We start from the raw sequence: 24,169 nt of genomic DNA on the forward strand, positions 1-24,169 counted from the left end.
TAATTCTGATGTCAAGATCCCCTCTAGTGGTCTAGATCGTTCAATTGGCTCAAATGTACCAATATGCCGTGGTCTAAGGTTATTGATTGGGTCAGATTTGACAGTAACGAGGGGTAAGTTGGTCAATGGGCACATCTGTCAATCACAACCGTCGAGGCCAGAAAGAGCTTCAAATCTATTTATGGCTTCAAATGGCGTGATTGGTACCAGGTGGTCCATCCTCCCGTCTCTACTCCCATAGCTCCTGGGCGGTACAATGTCCCACCTTGGGACGTTATCAAAGATCATTGATTTGAAATTAGGTTCAAACACTGTGTGCCCATTATTATGATATACACGTGGGTTGGTCTGTGGGAAAACAAGAGCCCCAGAGTACCCAACTCTGGTCCCTTGTGTTCTGGGGTAAAAAATAGGTGAGTTCAAAAGGGGCGATAGAATTTCCAGAAATCTCTACTGACCAGTTTAGAATATATCTAACGGCCTCGGGGTCTCTGAAATTAATAACAATTCAGTCCCCCTTAATATCCTTAACCCTACTTCCCAGCCAGGGGAGTCGGCGAACATGGAGGATCTCGCCATTGATGTTATAGGGGAGGGGACGATTTTGACTCCGCCAATGAACAGTTTTATTTTTAAGCTGAGAAAACCCTTCCCTCTTACCATCCGGAAGTATTGGGACTCCCACTAGTACAACCACATAGGGGACAGCTTCTGGCGGTAGTTCAACTTGAGGCTCCTTGCGTTTCGCGACCTTAGCAGTACTAGAGCTCCTACTCCCATCACCCATATTTCCTGCGCACTGTTTTTCCCCTACCCTCCGGGTTTCGCTGGCAACAAGCAAAGCAGATTGCCTTACAGGTTTGGGGGGGTATTAGTCTCTGATGTTCAAAATCTGTGGCAGTACTAACTTTGATTCGGCCTTCACGGGCAGCAGGAAAAGAAGAAGGCCTGGGAGAATGGGCCAGGACCTCTTGGTCCTTAACTTGCCCAGCTTTACTACTGATGGCCAGCTCTAAATTCCCAAGCCTTTCCTCAACCCCTCAATAATTGGTAACATGAATGACCTTATAAGATGTTCAATACTTTCCAAAGGGTCAGTAAACTGTACTTCCTTTGGAGGACAATGCAAAGGAGTGCCTAATTCCGCTAATGTTGGTACTATAGTTGAAGCAGCCTTTGGGGTTGGTGCAATTATTATGGGGTCCTTTGAGGTAGATACAGCTGGTTTGGCAGCCTTAGTGTTTTTCCCAAAATCAGAATGACTGATCCTGGGTCTACATGGGTCTCCGCCCTTCTTCCTCCTGGAGGGCCAAGAGCTTTGGACAACAATAGTTTCCTATTCTTCTTTATTGTGATCTCCACGTTAGGCAGGGAAGGGTTATCAATCACCTTTGCTTCTAATAGGGAATCGCTAGGAGGAAGGATGGTGATTGCATGTAAACTATCAGACGAATTAGGTAAAGAAAATGAAGGAGATGGCTCCCGCAAGAGTACGGGAACACTATCTATAGAGAGCAAGTCATCAATTTCAATAGAGGGGCTTATATCAGGCAAAATAGCTTGTTGTGATAGACCTATAAGGGGCCTATTCTTCATACATTCGACTGACTGGCGGCACTCAGCCCGGCGCTCAGCTAAAGTGTCCTCCCTCCCTAGATCCATGGAAACCTTGCTAAAATAACAGTCTAATGTGCCATTAGTAAAACCCCCAGCCTTAACAGATGTCGAATGTTCATAACTCACGGCCATAGTAGGTTAATGAAAGAATGTACAATATATGCCCTTATGTCAAATAAACAGGACCCCCTTGGGTATCTTATGTAGCATACATCCGTTCATTCGCATTCACTCACAAGAGCCAGGTATTAGCACCAATAGGAGTCCGGAAAGGTAATGTATGTAGAATAATCAGTGTATTTATTTTATATCATAAAAGCATTAAAAAACATTAAAAACAATTTATCACAAAATCCATGAGGGAGACAAAAAGATTTTAAGGGAAGTACACAAGCAGCGATGTCTTATAGTATAAATCTCACAGGTACTCAAAGATGCATAGCTCAAAAACCGACAAGTTCATAAATGCATATTTCATAAATATGTCAAGTTTCTTTTTCAATTATATCCAGAGATATTGCCTGTGCCTTTGTGAACCTAATACTTTCTCGGTGTCCAGAATCGTTGTGTAAGTCCTTCCCATAAAGTCTGTACAAAAAAGTGACGCGTTTCGGTGGTATCTTATGATTCCCCACCTTCTTCAGGCTAGCACAAATCCTTGTAACACAACTCCCACACAAGATTGTATCTAGAAAATCAAAAAATAAAACACATATTTTTTATATAAAAACACATATCAAATACTTGTACATCATGATTATAACATTTCTTAATTAAAATCGCATGTTAATACGATATTAATGTCCAGTGGAGGGTTAACAAAGACCCTGACTACAATAAGCAGACACCATCATAAAAAACACGAGAATTCTAAATACCACATCCTTGTCCTCCACATTGATGCCATGCCCGTACACTCTACAACAATCCCACAGCTCCATATATACACTTGTATTATGCATACAAGTCTCATATATCTGATATTAAAGAGAGTTACCCACCTAGTTGGGGGTGTAACCGAGACTTCAGATTGTCACTTCTTCGTCAGTGACATCTTTCAACCACCGAGTATATCAAACTGTTCAGCTTTCAATCATGGGGGGGTAATCTCCTCCCTAGGAAGATATATTAAAATGCATTTGTATTATTTCTTCATATAGAACTATGTGTAGGGACCAATCATGCCCTCCTTAAACTGAGTACCTTGTGAGATCCTTCAAGGTGGCACCAGTGTTGCACTCGATATAAAGTTGTAAAAACGTGCCTTCCGCAATAATTCCTCTATAAAAATAGAAAGGGAACCCTAGTTAATTTTCTGAATAACATGAACTAGGGTAGAACTGGAGAAAACACCCATTCTGAATTTCAACGGAAAGTACCTGACTGCTACGGTCCAAATTATATACCCCACAGAGGCTATGGGACTCCTTCTTTCACAAGCTTACGTCCAAGAGAAACGCCGTTTTTGATTAATGGTCCACTTGGAATGCTGGTTGTCTGTGGGGAAGATAGAAAGTACTCTATTGATTGCCATGAAGTCCGAGCTAGGTATGTTAGTCAAAGGGCTTTAATAGTTTTATGTTTCAAACCCCAATCATATAGAGGGTAGGCCCACTCCCCGTTGTAGAGGGACATGTTTGTAATCCCAGACGATCATGGATTTTGTGATAAATTGTTTTTAATGTTTTTTAATGCTTTTATGATATAAAATAAATACACTGATTATTCTACATACACTACCTTTCCGGACTCCTATTGGTGCTAATACCTGGCTCTTGTGAGTGAATGCGAATGAACGGATGTATGCTACATAAGATACCCAAGGGGGTCCTGTTTATTTGACATAGTGTCTTGTTTTGGTGTCCTGTTCCCCTTGGTGTAGTGGGACCCCTCTCCTTTATTTTTTACAATATATGCCCTTCACATAGGCAAGAGAGTGGCTCCAGCCCAGCCTCCTCTGGCCTCTGAGGGCCACAGAGGGCCCGCCCTTTGCCCGGGCTTAGCCCGGCGCCGCCCGCGCGCGTCCCGCGACGCAGAGGGAGCCTCCTCGAATTTAGCGCCTCCGGGCGCGGAAGTGGGTGTGTTAGGGGGCGGTGACACTGCCGGGGATTGTGGGAGTTGGAGTCTGTTCCCTCCGCACTGCGACCGCAAAGGGCTCCTGTAGCGGCGGCGGGAGGGAGCAACAAGCCCAAACTCTGGCGTTCACCCCACACGTCCTGCCAGCAACCAAAGCGTCTCTGCTAATGTCCCAGGTGAGCGCAAAACACACGTGAAAATTCTTATCCATGGGTCACGTTGAATAGGGCAAGTGATGATTCATCCTTCATGTCTAGGATACAGTCGCCAGTGTGTCCAGTTGTGGAGATGCCAAAGTAGGCGCCACGGATGGTGGTTGTGACCGCAAATAAGTGCTCACAGTAGGACAACCGCGTTGTGAGGTGTTCAAGAGAAAATGTATAGAAATTGGGGTGTTTGTGCACAAACCAGGGCGTACTGGTCCTTGCGCCGTGGGATGAAACTATGGTCATTTGAAGCAGGAACTATGTACATGGATGTGAGGGATAAGGGAGCACGTTAACCATCTGGGACCATAATGGTAGTATTCAAGAGCTGTATGGGGGGGAAAAAAACATAATCAATACATTGTGAAGTAGGTGGTATCTCAGAGCTGGATGCTACATACCGTGTATCGTATCAAATGTTTGCGTGGAACTCCAAAGTATGCAGGTCTCCTAGTGGTAATAGACCGTGTCCACGATCGGGCGAAATCACGTGTGTGATGGCGCACCCATGACCTCCATGATAAGGGCCCAAAGATGTGTCTGGCATGGGGGGAAAAGACATAATGAGAAAAAGCCCAACAAGATTCATGGGACAGTCTGGTAAAAGCTGGTGCGAAGGTTAGGCACAAAGTGGACAATAGCGATCTGTATTCAAAGATGCTTCAAAAGGTGTTGGTGGGCGCAGAGGTCTAGAAGAACCCTGTGGCGCCCCGACGGAAATAAGGCTGGCGAGTAAAAGGGTCGTGGGTAGCCCAAAGAATGGTCCTCTGTGTGTCAGGCACATATCAAGGGTGAAAGCAAGGAGTCAATTGAAACAAACACGGACCCACATGTGATTATCAGAGACTATTGGGGGGGGGGGGGTTGCCGTGTGGGAGTGTAATCAGAAAAAGGTGTCAAATTGCAACCCGCTGTATCCACGATGGATCTGAGACATGTGGGTATTGAAGAAATAGGAGACCCAGTTAAGGCCCGGTGCGCCTAAAGCAAGAAGTGATCTGGGATACAAGTGCTCAGAAATTTCACAGGACAATAGGGGGCTAGTTTGAGACTAACGGCGATGTGGGCTGTCATGCTGGGGTGTATACCTGCTGTGTCAATAATGAGTCTCACACGTGCAAGCGCAAAGGGAATGGGATACCCGGCCACGGCCTCAGTACGCCTATAGGTTGCCATGGTCTAGATGGTGAAAAACCACTGCACTGGGACATAAGAGGCTAGTAAAGGCCCTACGGGGTGTGGGCTGCCGTCTAGGGGTATGAACTCAGACCGGGGACAGCAGGGAGGTAAACGAGGGAAGATGGCATGCAGGACTGCAAAAAATTTCTAAACGTGGAAGTCTCGGGTGATAGAGAGGAAAGCCCAGATTCAGTCCCCCAAGGTGGAAACTACCAGATAAAGTGTAGTGACCAATTGGAGATTGGGAAAGAGCAGAAAGGTAAAAAGGTGGAAGGGGGCAACGATAGGAGGCCTGAAAACAATAAGGACAGACAGGCATGAGTAGCGGAAATGCATGAAGGTAGGCATGCACAAGAACGCAGGCAGAGGAAAGCGATTACTAGGAGAGAGTGTCGCATATAGGTGGGTGAGTCCCGTGCTCTCCATGCCACTGGAATCAAGCTATCCTGGCTGAAGAGGGGTGAAACCCCGAAACTGGTCCTAGGATGCTTATTTCCTGTCCAGGGAGGACCTGGCTTGGCAGTTCGGGCTGGACTGTTCCCATGAGGCACAGGGTCTGATTTGCATATGGTCCGGTCTAAACTGGGGTGGCATGGTGAGCAAAAAAATTATGGATTTAACCCAGATCTCTTGACTGGGGGTGAATGTTTTGATTTGTTCTGCATTCCGTCCATCAATAGTTCTTTTTGCATATAGGTGGGGAGGCATCCCGCTTACTTGGAGCCGTGCGCGACATTAGCTCGTTCCTGGAACCGCCTTAGGGTAGAGTGGAATCCGTTGTCAGTGAGGTGGGCTGGTATATATAGCGCATACAATCGCGCTCTCACCAGAAAAAGTGAAGTAAGAGACACTCTGGGGGCGTGTCATACCCGGGATGTTATCGCTGTCTGCTAGTAACCCTGCATGTAAGGAACGTCGGGAATGTGGCAGAAAACCTCATCCAGCATGGCGTCCGTTGTTATGGAAACCGGGCCAGAGAAAAAGTCAGGGAAGAGAGACTGCCGGGAATGGCAATAAGTCTAATACCGCACCTTCGTCCGCTGAAAATGTAAAGTGACAACTAAAGTAGAAATGAACATGATAAAAAAAAAAAAAAATGTAAAAGGAAAAAGAAAAAATAGAAAAGACATGTCCCCAATGAGGTGTGGGCTGACGTGAAAAACCAAAATGTGGTGACTGCAATGGCCTGTGTAGTCTGGGACTCCTCAATGGTGTGGGGTGCAAGCCCGGCGGGTTGCAGGGCATAATCGCAAGTAGCAAATCAAATGCCAAAAGTGCTGCAAAGTTACAACCAGAAGCGGTGTGCCAATATAACCCCACGTGGGATCTAAAGTAATACACATATAGAACAAGCATTGGCCGCGTGGCTGTGAAAGTGACGCGGCCGCGAAAGTGATAGCGATGCACTTAATGACCCGTGACGGAGGAAACACAGATGGCGCCTGCGCGCGTGCACGTAACCGCAAGTTTGAGGCCAGCAAAAGCCTGTGGTAGCACTTTCAAAACCCACTTACTAAATGTCTTGCAGACAGCGCATGTGCTGGCTCAGGCGAGACCTAAAAAGGGGGAATCTCATCAAATGGAATAACACAAAATGATCGCCTAGTGATTTTAAGTGGGGATTCAGGAAGGACAGTGACACCGTGAAGTGGACTGGTGTCGGGTAGAAGCTTCACGATGATGACAGCTGGAGCAAGAGGCAGATTCCCCTCAGTAGATTTACCATTGCATTAAAGCCCTGGTGTCCGATTATGTCCTCCCTTCCTAGGTGGGACTTTTGAGTGTCCTGGGTCTTGGCGCTGGTGTGGAGGTGGTTGGTTGATTCTTGACAGGAGCAGTACGGTACACAGACTTTGGGGACTCAAGGCGCATGGGTCCGGATACATTCGGTCACCATCTCTGTAGGTGGAGAACAAGGCATGACCTCTGTGGGGGAAACCAGACTGGAGCCGTGCTGCTGCGGTTTCTCAAATCTTTGAAAGGGACTGTCCTGAAAGCTATGTTTTGTGCGAAGAGGATGTTGCTTCTCTGAGAGATGCCTGAAGCGCCTTCATGCACCTGCGTCGGGGCGCTTTAGAGCAGGTGAAGACCCAAGCACTGTACTTTTTAGGAGTTTATTCTCTTGTTTTTATCACTAATCTCCTTCTCTGTTCCAAAGGCTGAGTGAAGAGTTATGCTTTATAAGCAAAATGCGGCTTGTGCCACTGTGAGTCCTTCCCTCCGCATTGAGAGCAATGCTCCCTACTTCTGGTTCAGTGCAAGCCTGGCGCTGGTGTCCTGGCTATACCAATGGAAACAGAGCAAGTCTCTCTTGCCACCAAATGTTAAAGGTTTCCCTACTAAGAATGACAGCCGCATGTTTGAGGACTTGGTCTCATTTGCACATGGCACTGCAAGGGCCTCTGGGATGTAAAATGCAGGCCTGAACTCTAGGTTAGAAGCAGATGGGTACTTGGGGGTCAATAGTGTCTTGTTAGGCGACCAGATCGATTTTGTTCTAACAGGGTAGATATATGGCATCTGTTTCGTGTCTGACCCCTGACGATACAAGCCTGGCTATGGTTTTAGACTCTTCCCAACTTGCAGTTGTCTGCTTCTGGAAGCATTCGAGGGGCTTTGGGTGCACACTCCTGATGAAACTTGTCCACTCTTAAGTGTATGTGGCACATATAAAACCTGCACCTTTAAAAAGATAACTCCCAACAATTGCCGAGGAGCACAAACACTGGATTAATTCTAGACTCGCTATACCCAGGGAGCTTGGGAAGGAAGTAGATCTCTGGTTCTGCGCTAGAGTGTACAAAAGGGTACTTTGGAGTGACCCGAAGAAGGGTGATCAAGGTCCTTCTTGGCAAAAGGGCGGCGGGGTGAGGTCAAGGATAAAACTGATGATCCCCAAAGCGCAGCAAAAGAGTTTAAAGGTAAAGGAGTCCCATAACCACTCGGCGCACAAGGGGGGGGAGGTTCTGATGAGCAGAAGCCAACTAGCACTTTTCAAGCCTGCGTGCACAAGCATGGGGACTACGCCGGTCTTAGAAAACCACCCACAGGAGGGCTCTTCACAGAGGTGGTTATTGTGGCCTTGAAGTGGGGTGAGGGGGTAGGCGGGGGGGTAGTTTGGCCCCTTTAGGCGAGGGTAGCATATGCCCTAGTGTCCCTTAGTTGGGAGGTGGATCCAGAAGGTAAGCTGCTGGGCCTTGGGGGTTAGAGTCATCACTTTAACCAGATCACACTGAATGTGATCGTGCCACTGCTCTTAGGCCAGCCAGACCATGGTGGTAGAAAAGCTGGTGGTAGAAAAGCTGGTTTCCCAAGAGCGGTGTCTGCCAGGACAGGTATGCATGGTAACCCAGGCGCAAGGCTTTTTCTTTCCTGTGGCCCTGGTATCTCTGGAATGGGGCGCGGGGGTGGAAGTGGCCCATAGGAGGGTCATTGTCAGTCCCCAGATGCCCATTGATGTCCTTATCAATGAACTTCTACCCGTGAGAGGCTGCCCCAACTCCTCAAATTTCACGGTGTAATGTTTCCAAACCGAGTATGGAGTCCTGGATGGAGAGTAAGGGACTGGAGGTGGAAGCAATCCACAGTGGGATGACCAGTAGGTCAGGAGTTACCTGCTCTGCGAGAAGAGCCCCGCAAGAGTGGCCATGGTAAGGCCACCTCAGTCCTTGAGGTGCTGTCACAGAGATGGAGGACTAGAGGCCTTCCCCTGCATGACAGACAGTTGTCCTGGCACCTGTTCAGTCCAAGGGTACAGACCCTGGGCTGAAAAGACAGTCTCAGGATACCACCCCTCAGATGGCAGGAGTGGAAGGAGGGTGTCTACCACCAGAGGGTGTAGCTCCTCCCCTTAAAAACCCAAGTGGCCAGAGAGACCCCAGGAGCAAGGGAGGGACCCCTAGCCAGCCGTAGCTGGGGATGAGGCTTGTCCAAGGCCCCAGACTGGAACCTCCTCCTGACAGTGGATGTCCAGGGGCCTGGCTCTACAGCAACAGCTGTTAGTGGCCTCTATTGGTGGTTGTCTTTGTGGGCAGAAGTTGTCCTAGGTTGGGAACATAATTTTATGACTTAAGGGCACAATGGCCCACATCACCTTGTTGGCTTTAGTGGTAATGTCTACATACAGGAATGCACCTGTGGTCAAGCAAAAGCTGGGAATCTCTCAGACTGGGTCTGCAGATGAGGAGAATGGTTCCTTATGGGCCAGCCCAGAACAAAAAAGTACCACAGCAGAAGAGGCAACTTGCCCATGTTTTATTGCCTGAGTAGGGGAGCCCTTCAGGGGAATCTACGATAACTTTGGTTGTGTTGGAATTTTGCAATTTCTGCTGTCACTCTGATTTTGTTGTTGGCCTTCTTGTCGAACCCTGTTTTTGCTGGCTATAGAACTCTGTGCACTTTACCCATGCTAACCTTAGGTAAAGTGCTGTCCTCCTTCCAACAAAGGTCAACTTTGAATGCACCCGATTGGCATATTTAACCTTCCTACAAGTCTCTAGTTTATGGTACCAAAGGTGTACCCAGGCCCTTCCAAGTTAAATCCAAGAGGGCTGATTGAGAGCAGCTCCCCTGAGAAGCCCCGGACTAGGGATCAATATTTGTTGTAAATCCCTAACTTGGTCCCGCCACCCATTGTCCTCTCGCATCTCACAGACTAGCTGTACACAAGACGATTCTGCAACTAATCTGACAACCGCTGTTGAGAATATTAGCGCAAACCTACCGGTGCCTCATTGAGTTCTAGGAACTTCACGTGTACTACGACAAGGTGAGCAATCCAATGCCGCTTCCCAGAGGGAAGAGCAGTGCAAATAGGAGCTGCAAAGTCTCTTTCCAGAGAGAGAAGCTGTGTTGCCATAATGTGGAGAAGAGTGCCGCTCAGGGGGGGGGGAATACAGAAGCAAGTGGGTTTTCAGGTGTCTGTTTAGCCACTGCTGACAACCCTGTGATTGGATGCTGGGAACATGGTACTGCATCCTGGTTGCTGCTGCATCTTGCCTGCCAGAGTACTAGCGGTGTGGACATTGACTCGCCCGATGCTGGGCATGCCGTTGGATTGTTAGCGAAGGTGACTCAACGTCTGCTGGCTGTTGATTGCTGTCGCCTCCCTGCACTTCAGAGGCCACTTGAGCCTGAGGAGGGGTATCCTGTGCATAGCCTGGGAACATGGACACAGGCTTTGCGCTGAGTCTCCGCTTCCCTTGCTGTTTCGGCTCACGGAGCTGCACTTGCTACACAGGCCACATGAGCCGTATTGGTGGGGGAACCCTGCATGCAACCTGGTGAGCATAGGCCTAGGAGATACCGTGATGCGTTGACTGAGCTTCAGCCCGATCTGTGACATGGTTATTTACCACATAGTTCGAATGTATTTCACTACGTGTGTGTGGTTTTTTTGTTTGCCCAGGTCCGGGATTGTGGACCTGGGAGGACATGATACTGATGGGAGATGGGATGCTTCCCGCTCTCAAGTTGATATCCAAAGAGGACTTGCTCCTAAGAAAACTGCAAGACCTACATGAAGGTAGATGTTGAGATGAGGAAGGATACTTCTCCTCTCAATATCCGATAACAAAAGAGGGTGGGGTGGCTCTCGGACCTTCCTTGATACAATTGGTGTCTTCGTGGTCCTTTGGGGAGGGTCCTGAAACAAGAAAATACCAACTATGACTTACCCTATGTTTTCCTGTTGACATTTGACCCGATGTTACCACTCTGCATCTGGGTGCCTTGGGGGTCCCTAGCTACTCACCTTTGGTGGTTCCGGGCTTCCACTGGGTTCCTCCATCCGTGGGTATTGGCACTTACAGGACTAAAGTCAAAAGATAGAATATTTGACCAGGAGAAACGTGGTTGGTGTATCTGAACTGCACTTTATCACGGTCAACATCCAACTACGACTAGGTCCTGTTGTACGACGACCATTGACTATCATCGCCACTTTGTGCTTATTGGCACCATTTCTACTTGCATCATGGAAAATTAATTCTCTGGTTCCCCGTATTGTAGATTTGTAATTTGGGTGTCAGTTTGTTTATTCAATTTTACTCTTTTTTTCTAATTTGTTTGGGGATTTTGTATTGTTTTGCGTTTTTAACTTTGTTTCAGTACTGCATAAATACTTCACACATTGCACTAAGTTAAGCCTGTCTGCTCTGTGCCACAGCTACCAGGGGGTTGAGCTCAGGTTTATTAAGCGACTTTAGTAGGTCACCGTTACAAGGATTGGGATTATTACTTGGGGTGGATACTCGCTCCTCTCAACCAATAACCCAATTCCTTACAAACTTGTTGAGACAATTCCTGTGAGAAATCAGACGGGAACATAAAGAAGAGTTTGAGGTAGATGTGGGTGTCCTCTGCATATTGATAAAATATGATGTCAAGATCCAGAAGAAGAAGTTCACTCAAAGGCTCAACTGAAATATTGAGTAGGATGCTGAGATGGAGCACAGGGATATCCCAAGAAGTTGGGGTTAGAGCAGAAAAGGAGTTGGCAGTTCGACCTGTAAAGAGTTCTCCGAGAGATGAGACCGAAGCCATCTTGGTGCGACTGCTTCCTATTTTTCAGTGTACAAAAGACTTTGATGGTCTATGGTGTCAACATCTCATAGGATGAGAAGCTGGAAGAAGCTTTCATCAAATGTGTGGAGGATATGGTCACTCACCATTAATGTACTCTTAACTGTGGCTATTGTTGAAACCTGGAGACGTGTCCCCGATTCTTCTCCGGGCCCAAACCCCGACACACATACTTTGGCAGCGCCTTGCATCCTGTGCGGCCTCCATTAAACTGGTGAAGAACGTGGCCCGTGTTTGCTGGAACCAAAAAAACATGCTGAAAGTACACAGATTTCGTAAAGGCAGTTCTGAAACTGTAGAAAATGTCTTTCTTACGACATTACAGAGGAAAAGCGTAAAATAACCAATTTACTTCATCAAACAAGGTAGGTGACAAATGCACGGTTGAGTAACAGAAAAGCTGGTCCGGCTAACCCTGAACAGCCGGGCGCAGGGCTCCTCCGACATCATTTTCAGGTCTCGCCTGGCTATCGCGTAGGCTATCGCGTAAGCTATCGCTCAGCGAGACTTATGTAGGGGCTTCAGAAAATGCCCCCAAAGGCTTCCCAGGCGGATCGGGTGTTGGTTACGCGCACAACCACACGCATTCCATTTGCCACCAGCTACTTCCTGCGCGTGCGCCTCCTCACGCATTGAGAGTATTAGTAAGGGGCACAAGACCTTAGGAATGCGGTTTATGGCCAGTGCATGTGAGGCATTCAAGCGCAAAGCTGGCATCTGGCATCGGACTTGAAAGCAGCAGACTGCTTTTGCCAGCGCGCGCTCTGCTTCACTTCCTGCATCCCCTCTTACAACAATTAACTTTCGTTATAACTCACACCCCATATGCTCGTTCCCTCCCACCCTTCCTTTGATGTCCGCTTTTCTTGTTGTTTACAAACCAAGCCACACACTGCTCCAAGCCACACACTGCTGCAAGCCGCACACTGCCGCACGCCGCACACTGCTGCATTACACACTGCTGCATTACACACTGCTGCATTACACACTGCTGCATTACACACTGCTGCACGCCTCACACTGCTGCACGCCTCACACTGCTGCACGCCTCACTGCTGCACGCCTCACACTGCTGCACGCCGCACACTGCTGCACGCCGCACACTGCTGCACGCCGCACACTGCTGCACGCCACACACTGCTGCACGCCGCACAATGCTACACGAAACACACTGCTGCATGCCACACACTGCTGCATTACTCACTGCTGCATGCTGCACGCTGCTGCACGCCTCACACTGCTGCATGCCTCACACTGCTGCACGCCTCACACTGCTGCACGCCTCACTGCTGCACGCCACACACTGCTGCACGCCACACACTGCTGCACGCCACACACTGCTGCACGCCACACACTGCTGCACGCCTCACACTGCTGCACGCCTCACACTGCTGCACGCCGCACACTGCTGCACGCCGCACAATGCTACACGAAACACACTGCTGCATGCCACACACTGCTGCACACTGCTGCATTACTCACTGCTGCATGCTGCACGCCGCACACTGCTGCACGCCTCACACTGCTGCACGCCTCACACTGCTGCACGCCTCACACTGCTGCACGCCTCACTGCTGCACGTCACACACTGCCACACGCCGCACACTGCCGCACGCCGCACACTGCTGCACGCCGCACAATGCTACACGAAACACACTGCTGCATGCCACACACTGCTGCACACTGCTGCATTACTCACTGCTGCACGCCGCACGCTGCTGCACGCCACACGCTGCTGCACGCCGCACGCTGCTGCACGCCACAGTGCTGCACGCCACACACTGCTGCACGCCACACACTGCTGCACGCCTCACACTGCTGCACGCCTCACACTGCTGCACGCCGCACACTGCTGCACGCCGCACAATGCTACACGAAACACACTGCTGCATGCCACACACTGCTGCACACTGCTGCATTACTCACTGCTGCATGCTGCACGCCGCACACTGCTGCACGCCTCACACTGCTGCACGCCTCACACTGCTGCACGCCTCACACTGCTGCACGCCTCACTGCTGCACGTCACACACTGCCACACGCCGCACACTGCCGCACGCCGCACACTGCTGCACGCCGCACAATGCTACACGAAACACACTGCTGCATGCCACACACTGCTGCACACTGCTGCATTACTCACTGCTGCACGCCGCACGCTGCTGCACGCCACACGCTGCTGCACGCCGCACGCTGCTGCACGCCACAGTGCTGCATGCCACACACTGCTACACGAAACACTGCTGCACGCCGCACACTGCTGCACGCCGCACACTGCTGCATTACTCACTGCTGCACGCCGCACACTGCTGCACGCTGCACACTGCTGCACGCCGCACAGTGCTGCATGCCTCACACTGCTAGTGAAAAAACACTGCTGCACGTTCAAGTCGGACTTCATTCACTCCGCAACACAAGTCCTGCATGCCCCCCACTCGAGCTCCATCCCTTCAACATGTATGTCCAGCCTTTGGTAGAACTGATGCATTCTTTCGGTGTAAAGTTCATGGTCTCTGTGGAAGACCCACAGATCCATAATGTCTCAAGAAAATCCGGCTCCAGGTCATTTCAAGAAGTGTTTATCCTCGCTGGTGAAACGGACGGGTCTGAGCTCCCTCTCTCCTGCTCACACCTCCTGCCTCTTATCACTCCTGCTTCCTTCTCGCACCTCCCGCCTCTCTCCTGCTCACACCTCCTGCCTCTCCTGCTCACGCCTCCTGCCTCTCCTTCCCACGCCTCCTGCCTCTCCTTCCCACGCCTCCTGCCTCTCTCCTTCCCACGCCTCCTGCCTCTCCTTCCCACGCCTCCTGCCTCTCTCCTTCCCACGCCTCCTGCCTCTCTCCTTCCCACGCCTCCTGCCTCTCTCCTACCCACGCCTCCTGCCTCTCTCCTACCCACGCCTCCTGCCTCTCTCCTACCCACGCCTCCTGCCTCTCTCCTTCCCACGCCTCCTGCCTCTCTCCTTCCCACGCCTCCTGCCTCTCTCCTTCCCACGCCTCCTGCCTCTCTCCTTCCCACGCCTCCTGCCGCTCTCCTTCCCACGCCTCCTGCCGCTCTCCTTCCCACACCTCCTGCCGCTCTCCTTCTCACACCTTCTGCGTCTCACCTACCACCCTCTCCTTCCACAACTACCACCCTCTCGCCTGCTCATACCTCCTGCCCCTCTCAAACTTCCTCCCTCTCTCCTTCTCACACCTCCTGCCCTCTCATCTCCTGCCTCTCTCCCTCTCACACCTCCTGCCCCTCTCACACCTCCTGCCTCTCTCCCACCTCCTGCCTCTCTCCCTCCTGCTCACTCCTCCTGCCTCTCTCCCTCCTGCTCACTCCTGCCTCTCTCTCCTGCTCACACCTCCTGCCCCTCTCCTTCTCACTCCCCCTGCCTCCCTCCTTCTCACTCCCCCTGCCTCCCTCCTTCCCACACCTTCTGCCTCTCTCCCCCTGCCTCTCTCCCTCTCACTCCTCCTGCCTCTCTCCCTCTGCCTCTCTCCCTCACTCCTCCTGCCTCTCTCCCTCCTTCTCACTTCTCCTGCCTCCCTCCTTCCCACACCCTCTCTCTCTCTCCTTCTCACACCCCTCTCTCCTGCTCACACCTCCTGCCTCACTCCTGCTCACACCTCCTGCCTCACTCCTGCTCACACCTCCTGCCTCTCTCCTGTTCACACCTCTTGCCTCTCTCCTCACGCCTCTCTCCTGCTCACACCTCCTGCCTCACTCCTGCTCACACCTCCTGCCTCTCTCCTGTTCACACCTCTTGCCTCTCTCCTCTGCCTCTCTCCTCACTCCTCCTGCCTCTCTCCTGTTCACACCTCTTGCCTCTCTCCTCACTCCTCCTGCCTCTCTCCTGACTCCTCCTCTCCTGTTCACACCTCTTGCCTCTCTCCTTTCCACACCTCTTGCCTCTCTCCTCTCTCCTCCAGTCTCTCTCCTCACTCCTCCTGCCTCTCTCCTGTTCACACCTCTTGCCTCTCTCCTCTCCTCCTGCCTCTCTCCTCACTCCTCCTGCCTCTCTACTGTTCACACCTCTTGCCTCTCTCCTCTCCACACCTCTTGCCTCTCTCCTCTCCTCACGCCTCCTGCTTCTCTCCCTCTCACACCTCCTGCCTCTCTCCCTCTCACACCTCCTGCCTCTCTCCTTCTCACACCTCCTGCCCCTCACTCCTCCTGCCTCTCTCCTGTTCACACCTCTTGCCTCTCTCCTCTCCTCACGCCTCCTGCCTCTCTCCCTCTCACACCTCCTGCCTCTCTCCCTCTCACACCTCCTGCATCTCTCCCTCTCACACCTCCTGCCTCTCTCCTTCTCACACCTCCTGCCCCTCACACCTCCTGCCTTTTTCCCATACCTCTTGCCTCTTTCCCATACCTCCTGCCTCTCTCCTCCTCCCACCTCCTCCCTCTTTCCTCATCAGTCCTCCTCCCTCTTTCCTCATCACTCCCCCTGCCTCTCACAGCGCCTGCCTCTCTCACACCTCTTGCCTGTCTTCCCTCTCACACCTCGTGCCTCTCTCCTCTCTCCTCCTGCCTCCCTCCTGCTCACACCTCTTGCCTCTCTCCTCACTCCTCCTGCTTCTCTCCTTTCCACACCTCCTGCCTCTTTCTCACACCTCCTGCCTACTTCTCTTCCCTACTTTTTTTTTCTATAACCACGACGCAGTCCCTTCCCTGTTTCGATGTCCCTTGTTTGGCTTTCAGCGCTTAGAAGCGGTCTCCAGTGGTATTTAGCGCTATACAGATAACTAAAAACAAAACACTATATAAATGTTAATGTATGTCCCTGGCGTAGGGATCCATTACCTGCGGCTCAGGTGGCAGCAAAGGGGCGTGGCTACTGAGGTCAGCGGGGTTAAGAGCCAAAGAAAGCTGATGGGGGAGCAGGGGGGCTGTGGTAAGAGAGCAAAGAGAGGAAAGAGAAGGGTGACGGGGAGGAACGCCGCAAATAGAAAGAAAAGAGGTCATAGGAGAAGGCGAGAGAGAGAGACAGAGGAGAGATACGACAGATCGGAGGGGGGAGAGAGGGCAAGAGAGGAGAGAGAGAGAGCGAGGGAAACAGAGGAGAGATGCAACAGCTCGGAGGGGGCGAGAGGGCAACCAGGTGGGTCATCTGGCGCAGGGCGCAGCCGGTGAATAGACAGGAGAGAAAACAGGAGAAACAAGAGAGACAGGAGGGAAAGTGAGGGGAAGAAGAGAAGAAAGAAGGAACTCGGAAAAAAAGATAAAGAGGTGACGAAAGCTCACGCTGAACCCTAGAGCACCCCTCGAAGGCCACAGCACCCCCGACAGGTAAGGGTCCGTGTGGCACCTTTCTAAGTATAGCCCTTTTGGGGGGGTGGGGGGGGGGGGTGTTAACACTCCGTGTCTCTCCGCACCCCCTCCCTCGCTCCTCCCTCTCCCCTCCTCTTCTGTCACCTTCACTTCCAGACCCCTTCACTCTTCTTCTCTCTCATGCCCCCCCTTCTCTCCCTTCCCCCTCCCTCCCTGTTCACATCTCCTGCTCTTCACCACATGTCCTTAGGCTCTCTCCATGGCTGACTCGTTCCACTCTTCGTATTTCCCCCCCCCCCCAATCCTGCGCCTGCTTCCAGTTACATGAGCGGTGCCTCGGCTCGGATGGCACTGCTGGGTGTAAATAATTCACTTGAGTTCTCGGAGCTGGGGGGCGAGGTGGGGGCTGGGGAGCTACACTCACCTGTAGGCTGAGGTTGGGGCTCCTCGAAGGGCCCCTGTATTGTCGGGCTGCTAGGGAGTTACAAGGTCCAACTAGCCCCTACCCCGCCCTACTGTAGTAGGGCCTGCTGGTTATGATCAGTTCCTTGAAGGCAGGGCTCAAAGTGGGATGAAAAAAACGGGGGTGGGGTCTCTCGGGGGCGTGGCCAATATCATTTACGTCGTGGTTTAGAAACACGTAAACTAAAAATCTGTGCTTAGCATAGTGTGCCACCTGATTGGTATTTTTCAGCTTCATTCACTGCGTCCAGATATGTAATACAAGTAACATTACACTTACAAGAAGTCAGGGCTATTGGCTTTGTCAATGGTTGTTAGTTACATAAGATAAATAAGCAACAACTGCGGCTTCTTTGTACATAATATTGAAAATGCTTCAGTTCTGAAATGAAGAGACTGTGAAAGAACTACAACGAGTCTCTTTGAAGTTACACCAAAGTCTTTGAGCACTGGCGCTGCTGCAAAGATTCTCTTCCAACCTGAGGGTGAGGGCAGAAATGGAGAGCCCCAGGGACCGGTCTCAATACCTGCTTTTCAGAGCCGCCGGTGCTCAGCATTGGCAGGACCCGGCCCACTTAAAGCCTGGGAGGAAAAAACTAGCGGGTCTCTCAAAGGGGCGAGGCCCGTGTAATTAGGGCGTGGCTTAAAACATGTACGCTAAAAACCTGTGCTTACCATAGTGTGCCACCTGACTGGTGTTTTGCTGCTTCTGTCATTGCATCCAGAAATATTGCTTTGTCAATGGTTGTTAGTTGCATAAGATAATAAAGCAATAACTGTGGCTTCTTTGTATATAATATTGGAATATGCTTCAGTTTTGAAATGCTGAGACTGTGAGAGACCTATAACCAGTCTCTTTGAAGTTCCATTAGAGGCTGAGAAGAGTGGTACTGCTGCAGAGTTAAGATTTTTTTTTGGAGAGCCCGATAGGGACCCGCCTCAATACCTGCTTTTTAGGTCTCGCCTGTGTGGGCTGCGCACATGCGCAGTCTCGCTGACGAGATTTAATGATTTTAAGTATTTTCTGTAAAGGGCTTTAAGCCCCGCCCCTCTTTTCCATTGGCTAGCGTCACCGTTTATGCTAAACGGTGGCCAGCCATTGGAAAAGAGCTCTACGTGACGTTTTTATTTGGCTTTTTGAGCCGTCCCACTTGGACGGGCTCGTCCGCTTTCCGGCTGAAGTAAAAGGTTTCTTATCTTTATGGGGCCAAACACATGGCCCCATAAAGATAAGAAACCTTTTAGCAGGCAAGGCCGTCCAAGTGGGACGGCAGAAAAAGAGAAAAGTATACGTCATGACGAGCGCTTGTTTTATGTTCCAGTCTTGTACTACAAGCCTAGTGAGTGGCAGGGCACGTTTCAGATTCCTGGCGAGGGAATGTATTGTTTTGCTCTAGAAAGCAGTCTTTCTTTTTTTGTCTCTGACTACAGTTTTGAGGCACCAGCGATAGTCCTTCTTTATGTTCTATGATAACTGTCACTCGATGTGGCATTCTGATTGGCAGTCCTTCTTTTATGTCAAGGGCGCTTGTTTTTTTTCTTTTGAAACAGTAGTCCCTTTCCTATTTCCACGGCGCCAGTTCCCGTGCTAGTGGATGTTGTGAAAGCTGGCTTCCTCCGTGAAGGCAGCTGGCTTGGTTTGGGAGGGCGGAGTCGGGAAAGGAGGAAAAGGCGACAGCTGACATCTAGGGGTACTTAGCTCCCTCGCCGTTGGAGACTTAGTCCCCACTCTCTGGTTCATCATGCATGACGCTTTTGATCCGGTCCCCATCCTAGAGAAACTGCCGCTGCAGATAGAATGTATGGCAGCCTGGGGTAAGTTAAACGGAGCCTGAGGTAAAGGGGTGAGTGGAGCTTGTGGAGGAGGTTGTTAGGGGGTAGTGTTGGAAGGGTAAGAACAGCGTGTAAGGGCTTTGGGAGAATCATGAAGCCGAGGAGCATAGGAGTTTATGTTGGTGAAGGACAGCCGCAGGTAAGTGAGGATTGAGGAGACCAAACTCAAAGTGACGACCATGTTATCACGCACACAGTTTCCTCTTCCGGATTTTTGGCTGACACGCACCACTTCTACTGAAACAAATTGTACGGATTTAACATCATTTACCATACACGTTTGCATAAGCTTGAGTGTCACTGTAGTAGGAAAAGCAGTTCATAGTAAAATATGAGAAACTCTGGATAGGCTGCGGTTCCAAACAACTGGCACCTGACACTTCATTACAGACTATACCAGCTATGGCAGAGCCATTGGGACTGGCTTCAATGCACTAACTCATCCAAATAATATTTCTGCATATCTGTCAAAACACGTTGTTGTCCATTTTTTTACAATACGGCTCTTCACGTTTACAACGAGCGTGTAGCAGGGGAACGTGTAGGAAGCCAGTTATGTTTTTCTGTGAGATACTCAAGAGCGTTCCTCAGTGTGATGTACATTCATCTATTACGGAAGCATATTACATTTCATTTTGATCGCAGGGCATTCCAAAGGTCTCTCGTGGTATCCTTTGCCAGCTGCGTTTCATTGAAAGGATCAGCCTTCGATACAAGCAGTTACTTGTGGCTGAGCATGATATTGTGTCGCATGTGTGTAAAGTTTCTTGTTCTGTGTGTCTTCCTCTTTCAGCATGGAATCAGCGAGTCAGTTAGTTTTCAATACGTTGAACTTGAGTTCCTGCAATATCGTTTTGGGGAGCTGATGATGCAGAGCAGGGTTGACATTTTGTGCCGCTACCTGGGTCTAGTTGTCATTTGGGGGCTTGCTGATTTAGATTCGGCACTGGGAAAAAGTTTAAAATTGATCTTCTCTTGGAACTGGAAGTTACTAAAGCAGGGGTCTTTCAACCTTTTCTGTAGTGAGGGCTACTTCTGGTCAGCGAAAGTCATCATGAGCTATTGAAGGCTAAGCAATTTGCCTGATGTTACCAGACACCCTCATGCCAGACGCTCGATTGATTTTAAGCCTGATGTCCATAGGACCAGATACTATTTTTTGAACAAAATGCTTTGACTAGGGGCCCTCTGAAAGGAATGCCATGAGTGTCAGTGAGAGTGTGGTCTTTGGGGATGTATGAACATGTGTGCGTATGAATAGGATGAATGTGTATAGGTGACTAAGAGTCTGTCGTATGTACTTGTGGCATTGGAATACCTTTCATCATATGTTGCACAGTTACATGTATAATGCAAACATATAATCATTTTTTTTTTAAGTGGGAGAAATGTAAAGTGCAGAAAATAGTACTGCAAAAATGTTCATGATATTGCAAATTTTTTCTGTATTTAAAATTTCTCCCACTTAAAATAATGGCTGTATTTTTTTGTTATAAATATGGCATAGTGTCTACCAGGGACTAGGAGCAAGATTCCTGCTGTGTGTAAAGGCGACAATTTGAAATGGGAAAATTAAACTGAAGCGTTAACTTTGTTTCTATGGATTTCATTATACCCGTCATTGAAATGTAATCCCATTTCCAAGTGCCACATTTAGAAACACAAGGCATCTTGTTCCCAGTAGCCTGTAGAGAAGGTGCCATATTTATAACAGAAAAATGCAGCCATTTTTTAAAAAAATGGGATGAATGTATTGGTGAAAAAACTTGCTTCATAAAACATTACGATGTAATTGGCATCATTGAAAGTGGAGAAAAACATTAAGATTAAATGTTTCATAGAAATATTTTTCTTCACTTTAAATCTCTCCCATTTCAAAAAGAGGACTGTATTTTTCAGTTATAAATATGGCACAGTGGCTACTGGGAGCAAGAAGCCTGTTTGTAAATGTGACACTTTGAAATGGGAGAAAATTTAAATGAAGAGTTAGCTTAAGCATTAAGGTAACTTTTCATTTTCCACCATTTAAAAGCATTCAGAAACATCATTTTGTTGTCACACTCTAACATTGAGTTGACAAGGACTTTTATTTAGGAGTTAAATACCTCAGTGTGTCAGTTCTTCACCTCTGTGCCCTGGGCCAATAGGCTGACCGCAGCACTGCTCATTATCAGGCCCTGCTAACTGCAGCAATGTCAAATAATGTAAAATAAACACAGTCTTCCCTTAACGTTTAAAGAAAAATGTGATCCTGTGCTTTATTTAACAAGCATTGGCATAGCCAATAGGTCTCGCCTTTGGGACCTTATAAGTGTTTAGTTATGCAGCAGTTAATGTTGTTGCAGTAAGGATATTGTGCTGCATAACTAAATACTTATAAGGTCCCAAAGGCGAGACCTATTGACTATGCCAATGCTTGTTGGAACTGTCATGTGCAGAGCACCAGCAGGAACCGGCCCACTTAAACCTCTGCTTGAAGGGCCCATGGAGATGCCGGGCTGCTAGGCACTATGAGCACCATCCAGCCCCCATCCCATCTCACTATTTTAGGGGCAATGACTAAAATCCTAACTCTTAGAGACCATCCTTGTATATACCAGGGTTGTGGCTAGTTGGGTCCTGCAGGAAAAAGGGACACCTCATTAAAGAGCAGGGGCTTACTGAACGAGTTGTGGCACTTCACTAGCGTGCAAGCTACCCCGCCAAACCTAAGGCGGGTTGCCGGAGAGGTAGCAGTTTCAACCCAGGAATTCTCGAATTCCCACCTGATACGTGAGCACTTTCCTCACTGTATGAGCACCTCAGCACTTTTTGCGCTCGTTTGACCTGCCTGTCCGTTCCTGCCAGCAGTTATGGTTTGCACCTGGCACTTTATGAGCTCGTTTGAGCAGCCTGTCAACACACAGGAAGCTGGCTCTGTATATACTATACCAAAGTAAGGTATAGTGTGCACAGAGTCCAGAGGGTCCTCAGTGGTATAGCCGAGGCTAAATTAGGTAGGTGCTACCAGCTCTATTTGTGGTAGTTTGGGCCAGCAGTTTGGCTTATCCAGAGAGTGTGTTAAGTATTTAATGATTGATAGGCTTTATTTCGATACAAAAAATATCTTAAAAGCATTTCAACAGTTAAGGAAAACAACAAATAAAACACTTTCCCAGAAAAAAAGAAAGTAAAAAACAATAACTTGATAAATACAATTAATACAGTTAAAATCAGGATTAAATTGATACGGAAAGCCTTTTTGCACGAATCAACCAAGTCCACTTTAAAAATTTAGACACACCACAAACCACCAAAGTGGATGTGTCGGACAATAAAATGCGTAGGGCCACAGTGTGATAGCGAGTTCCCAACTGTCTACAAAGTGGTTTGAGCCAGCGCCTCCTGGGAGAACAATAGTCAGGGCATTCAAAAAGAATATGTGCCACCGTCTCGACCCGCGTGGAACAGAGGGCACAAAAGGGGGAGGGCTGGGGGGATAATTTCCACCGGGATATCAGGTCACCTACAGGTAGAATCCCTACTCTAAATTTAAAATATAAAGCCCTATGAAATGGAATGGAAATCATGTTGAGATAGGGTTCGTAAGCTACCACGTCTTTAATCCTCAAAAATGCTACAGTTGACTTACATAGGCGTGGATCGACAGTGAGTTTGGACGAAACCCAATCCCAATACAATTTCTTTAAAGTGGCTTTTGGAGGGGCAGATCGAGTAACCCAAGCTTCACCTAAGCCCAACTCCCCCAGAAGATGATTAACGTCCCTCAACCATTTAATCCTATGCCAGCCCCCCATTGACATCACCTCGGACAGTCCCTCCGCATAGGAGGCTAATTCGGGCACCCTCCACAAGCGGGCCCACAAGAGCAGGGGACGAAGTCGAGCTTGGTCCGCAATTGATCTGCAGCCTAGATCCAGCAACACTGGAACTGTGGGTGTGCTCAAAGGGAGAGCCATCAGATCTTTCAAGAATTTGCTCTCCGATTTTGCAAGTACATCAAGATTGCCTGTACCCCACAACTCCGCCCCATACAAGGCAGCACTAACCCCTCTAGCTTTATAAATCTCCACAGCTGGGGCAATAAATTGTTTTGTGGAAGAACGATGTTCCCTAAGCAACACACCACCCACCCTTTTGTGGTTAAGGAGCATCTTGTGAATGTGCGGAGTCCAACTCATAGAGTCACTAAGGCGGATTCCCAGGTAGTCAAACTCTGATACCCTCTCCAGGTGAGCAGAGTTCAAGACCGGGAGGCGCCCCAGTTTCCTAGGAGGATTCATGATCAAATATTTGTCAACATTGATCACCAATCCCCTAAGGGAACAGAACTCCTGGAAGCGGTTAAGAAGTTTTTGGAGGCCCTGAGGGATCTTTGCAATAAGGAGGGTATCATCTGCAAAGAGCAGTGTGGGGATCCGAGTGCCCACAAGGGAGGGTGCATCAGCAGGTTCTTGTAGCAGATACTCAACCACACCATTCACATAGAGAGAGAATAGGGTGGGAGCTAACACACATCCCTGGCGGACACCCCATCTCACTGGAATTCTGTCAGTTTTCTCCCCATTCTTACCCCACCGCACCTGCGCATAATTGCCTGTGTGTAGTTTTATCAGGAGTGATAGGATATAAGAGGGCACCCCCAAACCCTGCAAGACCCTCCACAGTTCCTCCCTAGGTACCAGGTCAAAGGCAGTCTTGAGGTCGATAAAGGCCAGATAAAGACTGCCCTTGCCCAGCACCACCACCTTCCAATACAGGAGCGCCAGTCTGAAGACTTGCTCGATGGTCCCGGTTCCAGAGCAAAAACCAGCCTGGAAATCTGACAGGATCTTGTTATCATCCACCCATTGGAGGATCCTCCCCAGAATCACCTTCCCTGCCACCTTTTGGGATGAATCGATAAGGCTTATGGGCCTATAGTTAGCGGGGTTGTCCCGACATCCCTTCTTGAA

General features: G+C 49.3%; 1 long non-coding RNA gene across 1 annotated transcript; it reads right to left on the reverse strand.

Annotated features, from left to right (window-relative positions):
- Positions 1–1,895: 1,895 nt before the first annotated feature.
- LOC146868932 (uncharacterized) lies at positions 1,896–17,473 on the reverse strand. Its single transcript, XR_014966459.1, has 6 exons — positions 17,344–17,473; positions 11,747–11,897; positions 2,997–3,114; positions 2,821–2,898; positions 2,619–2,732; positions 1,896–2,305 (listed from the first exon to the last, which is right to left on the reverse strand). It is a non-coding gene; the product is annotated as an uncharacterized LOC146868932 (long non-coding RNA).
- Between the last annotated feature and the right edge of the window lie 6,696 nt (positions 17,474–24,169).

Source organism: Triturus cristatus, chromosome 1_2 (assembly GCF_964204655.1).
Source record: "Triturus cristatus chromosome 1_2, aTriCri1.1, whole genome shotgun sequence".
Taxonomy (NCBI): domain Eukaryota; kingdom Metazoa; phylum Chordata; class Amphibia; order Caudata; family Salamandridae; genus Triturus; species Triturus cristatus.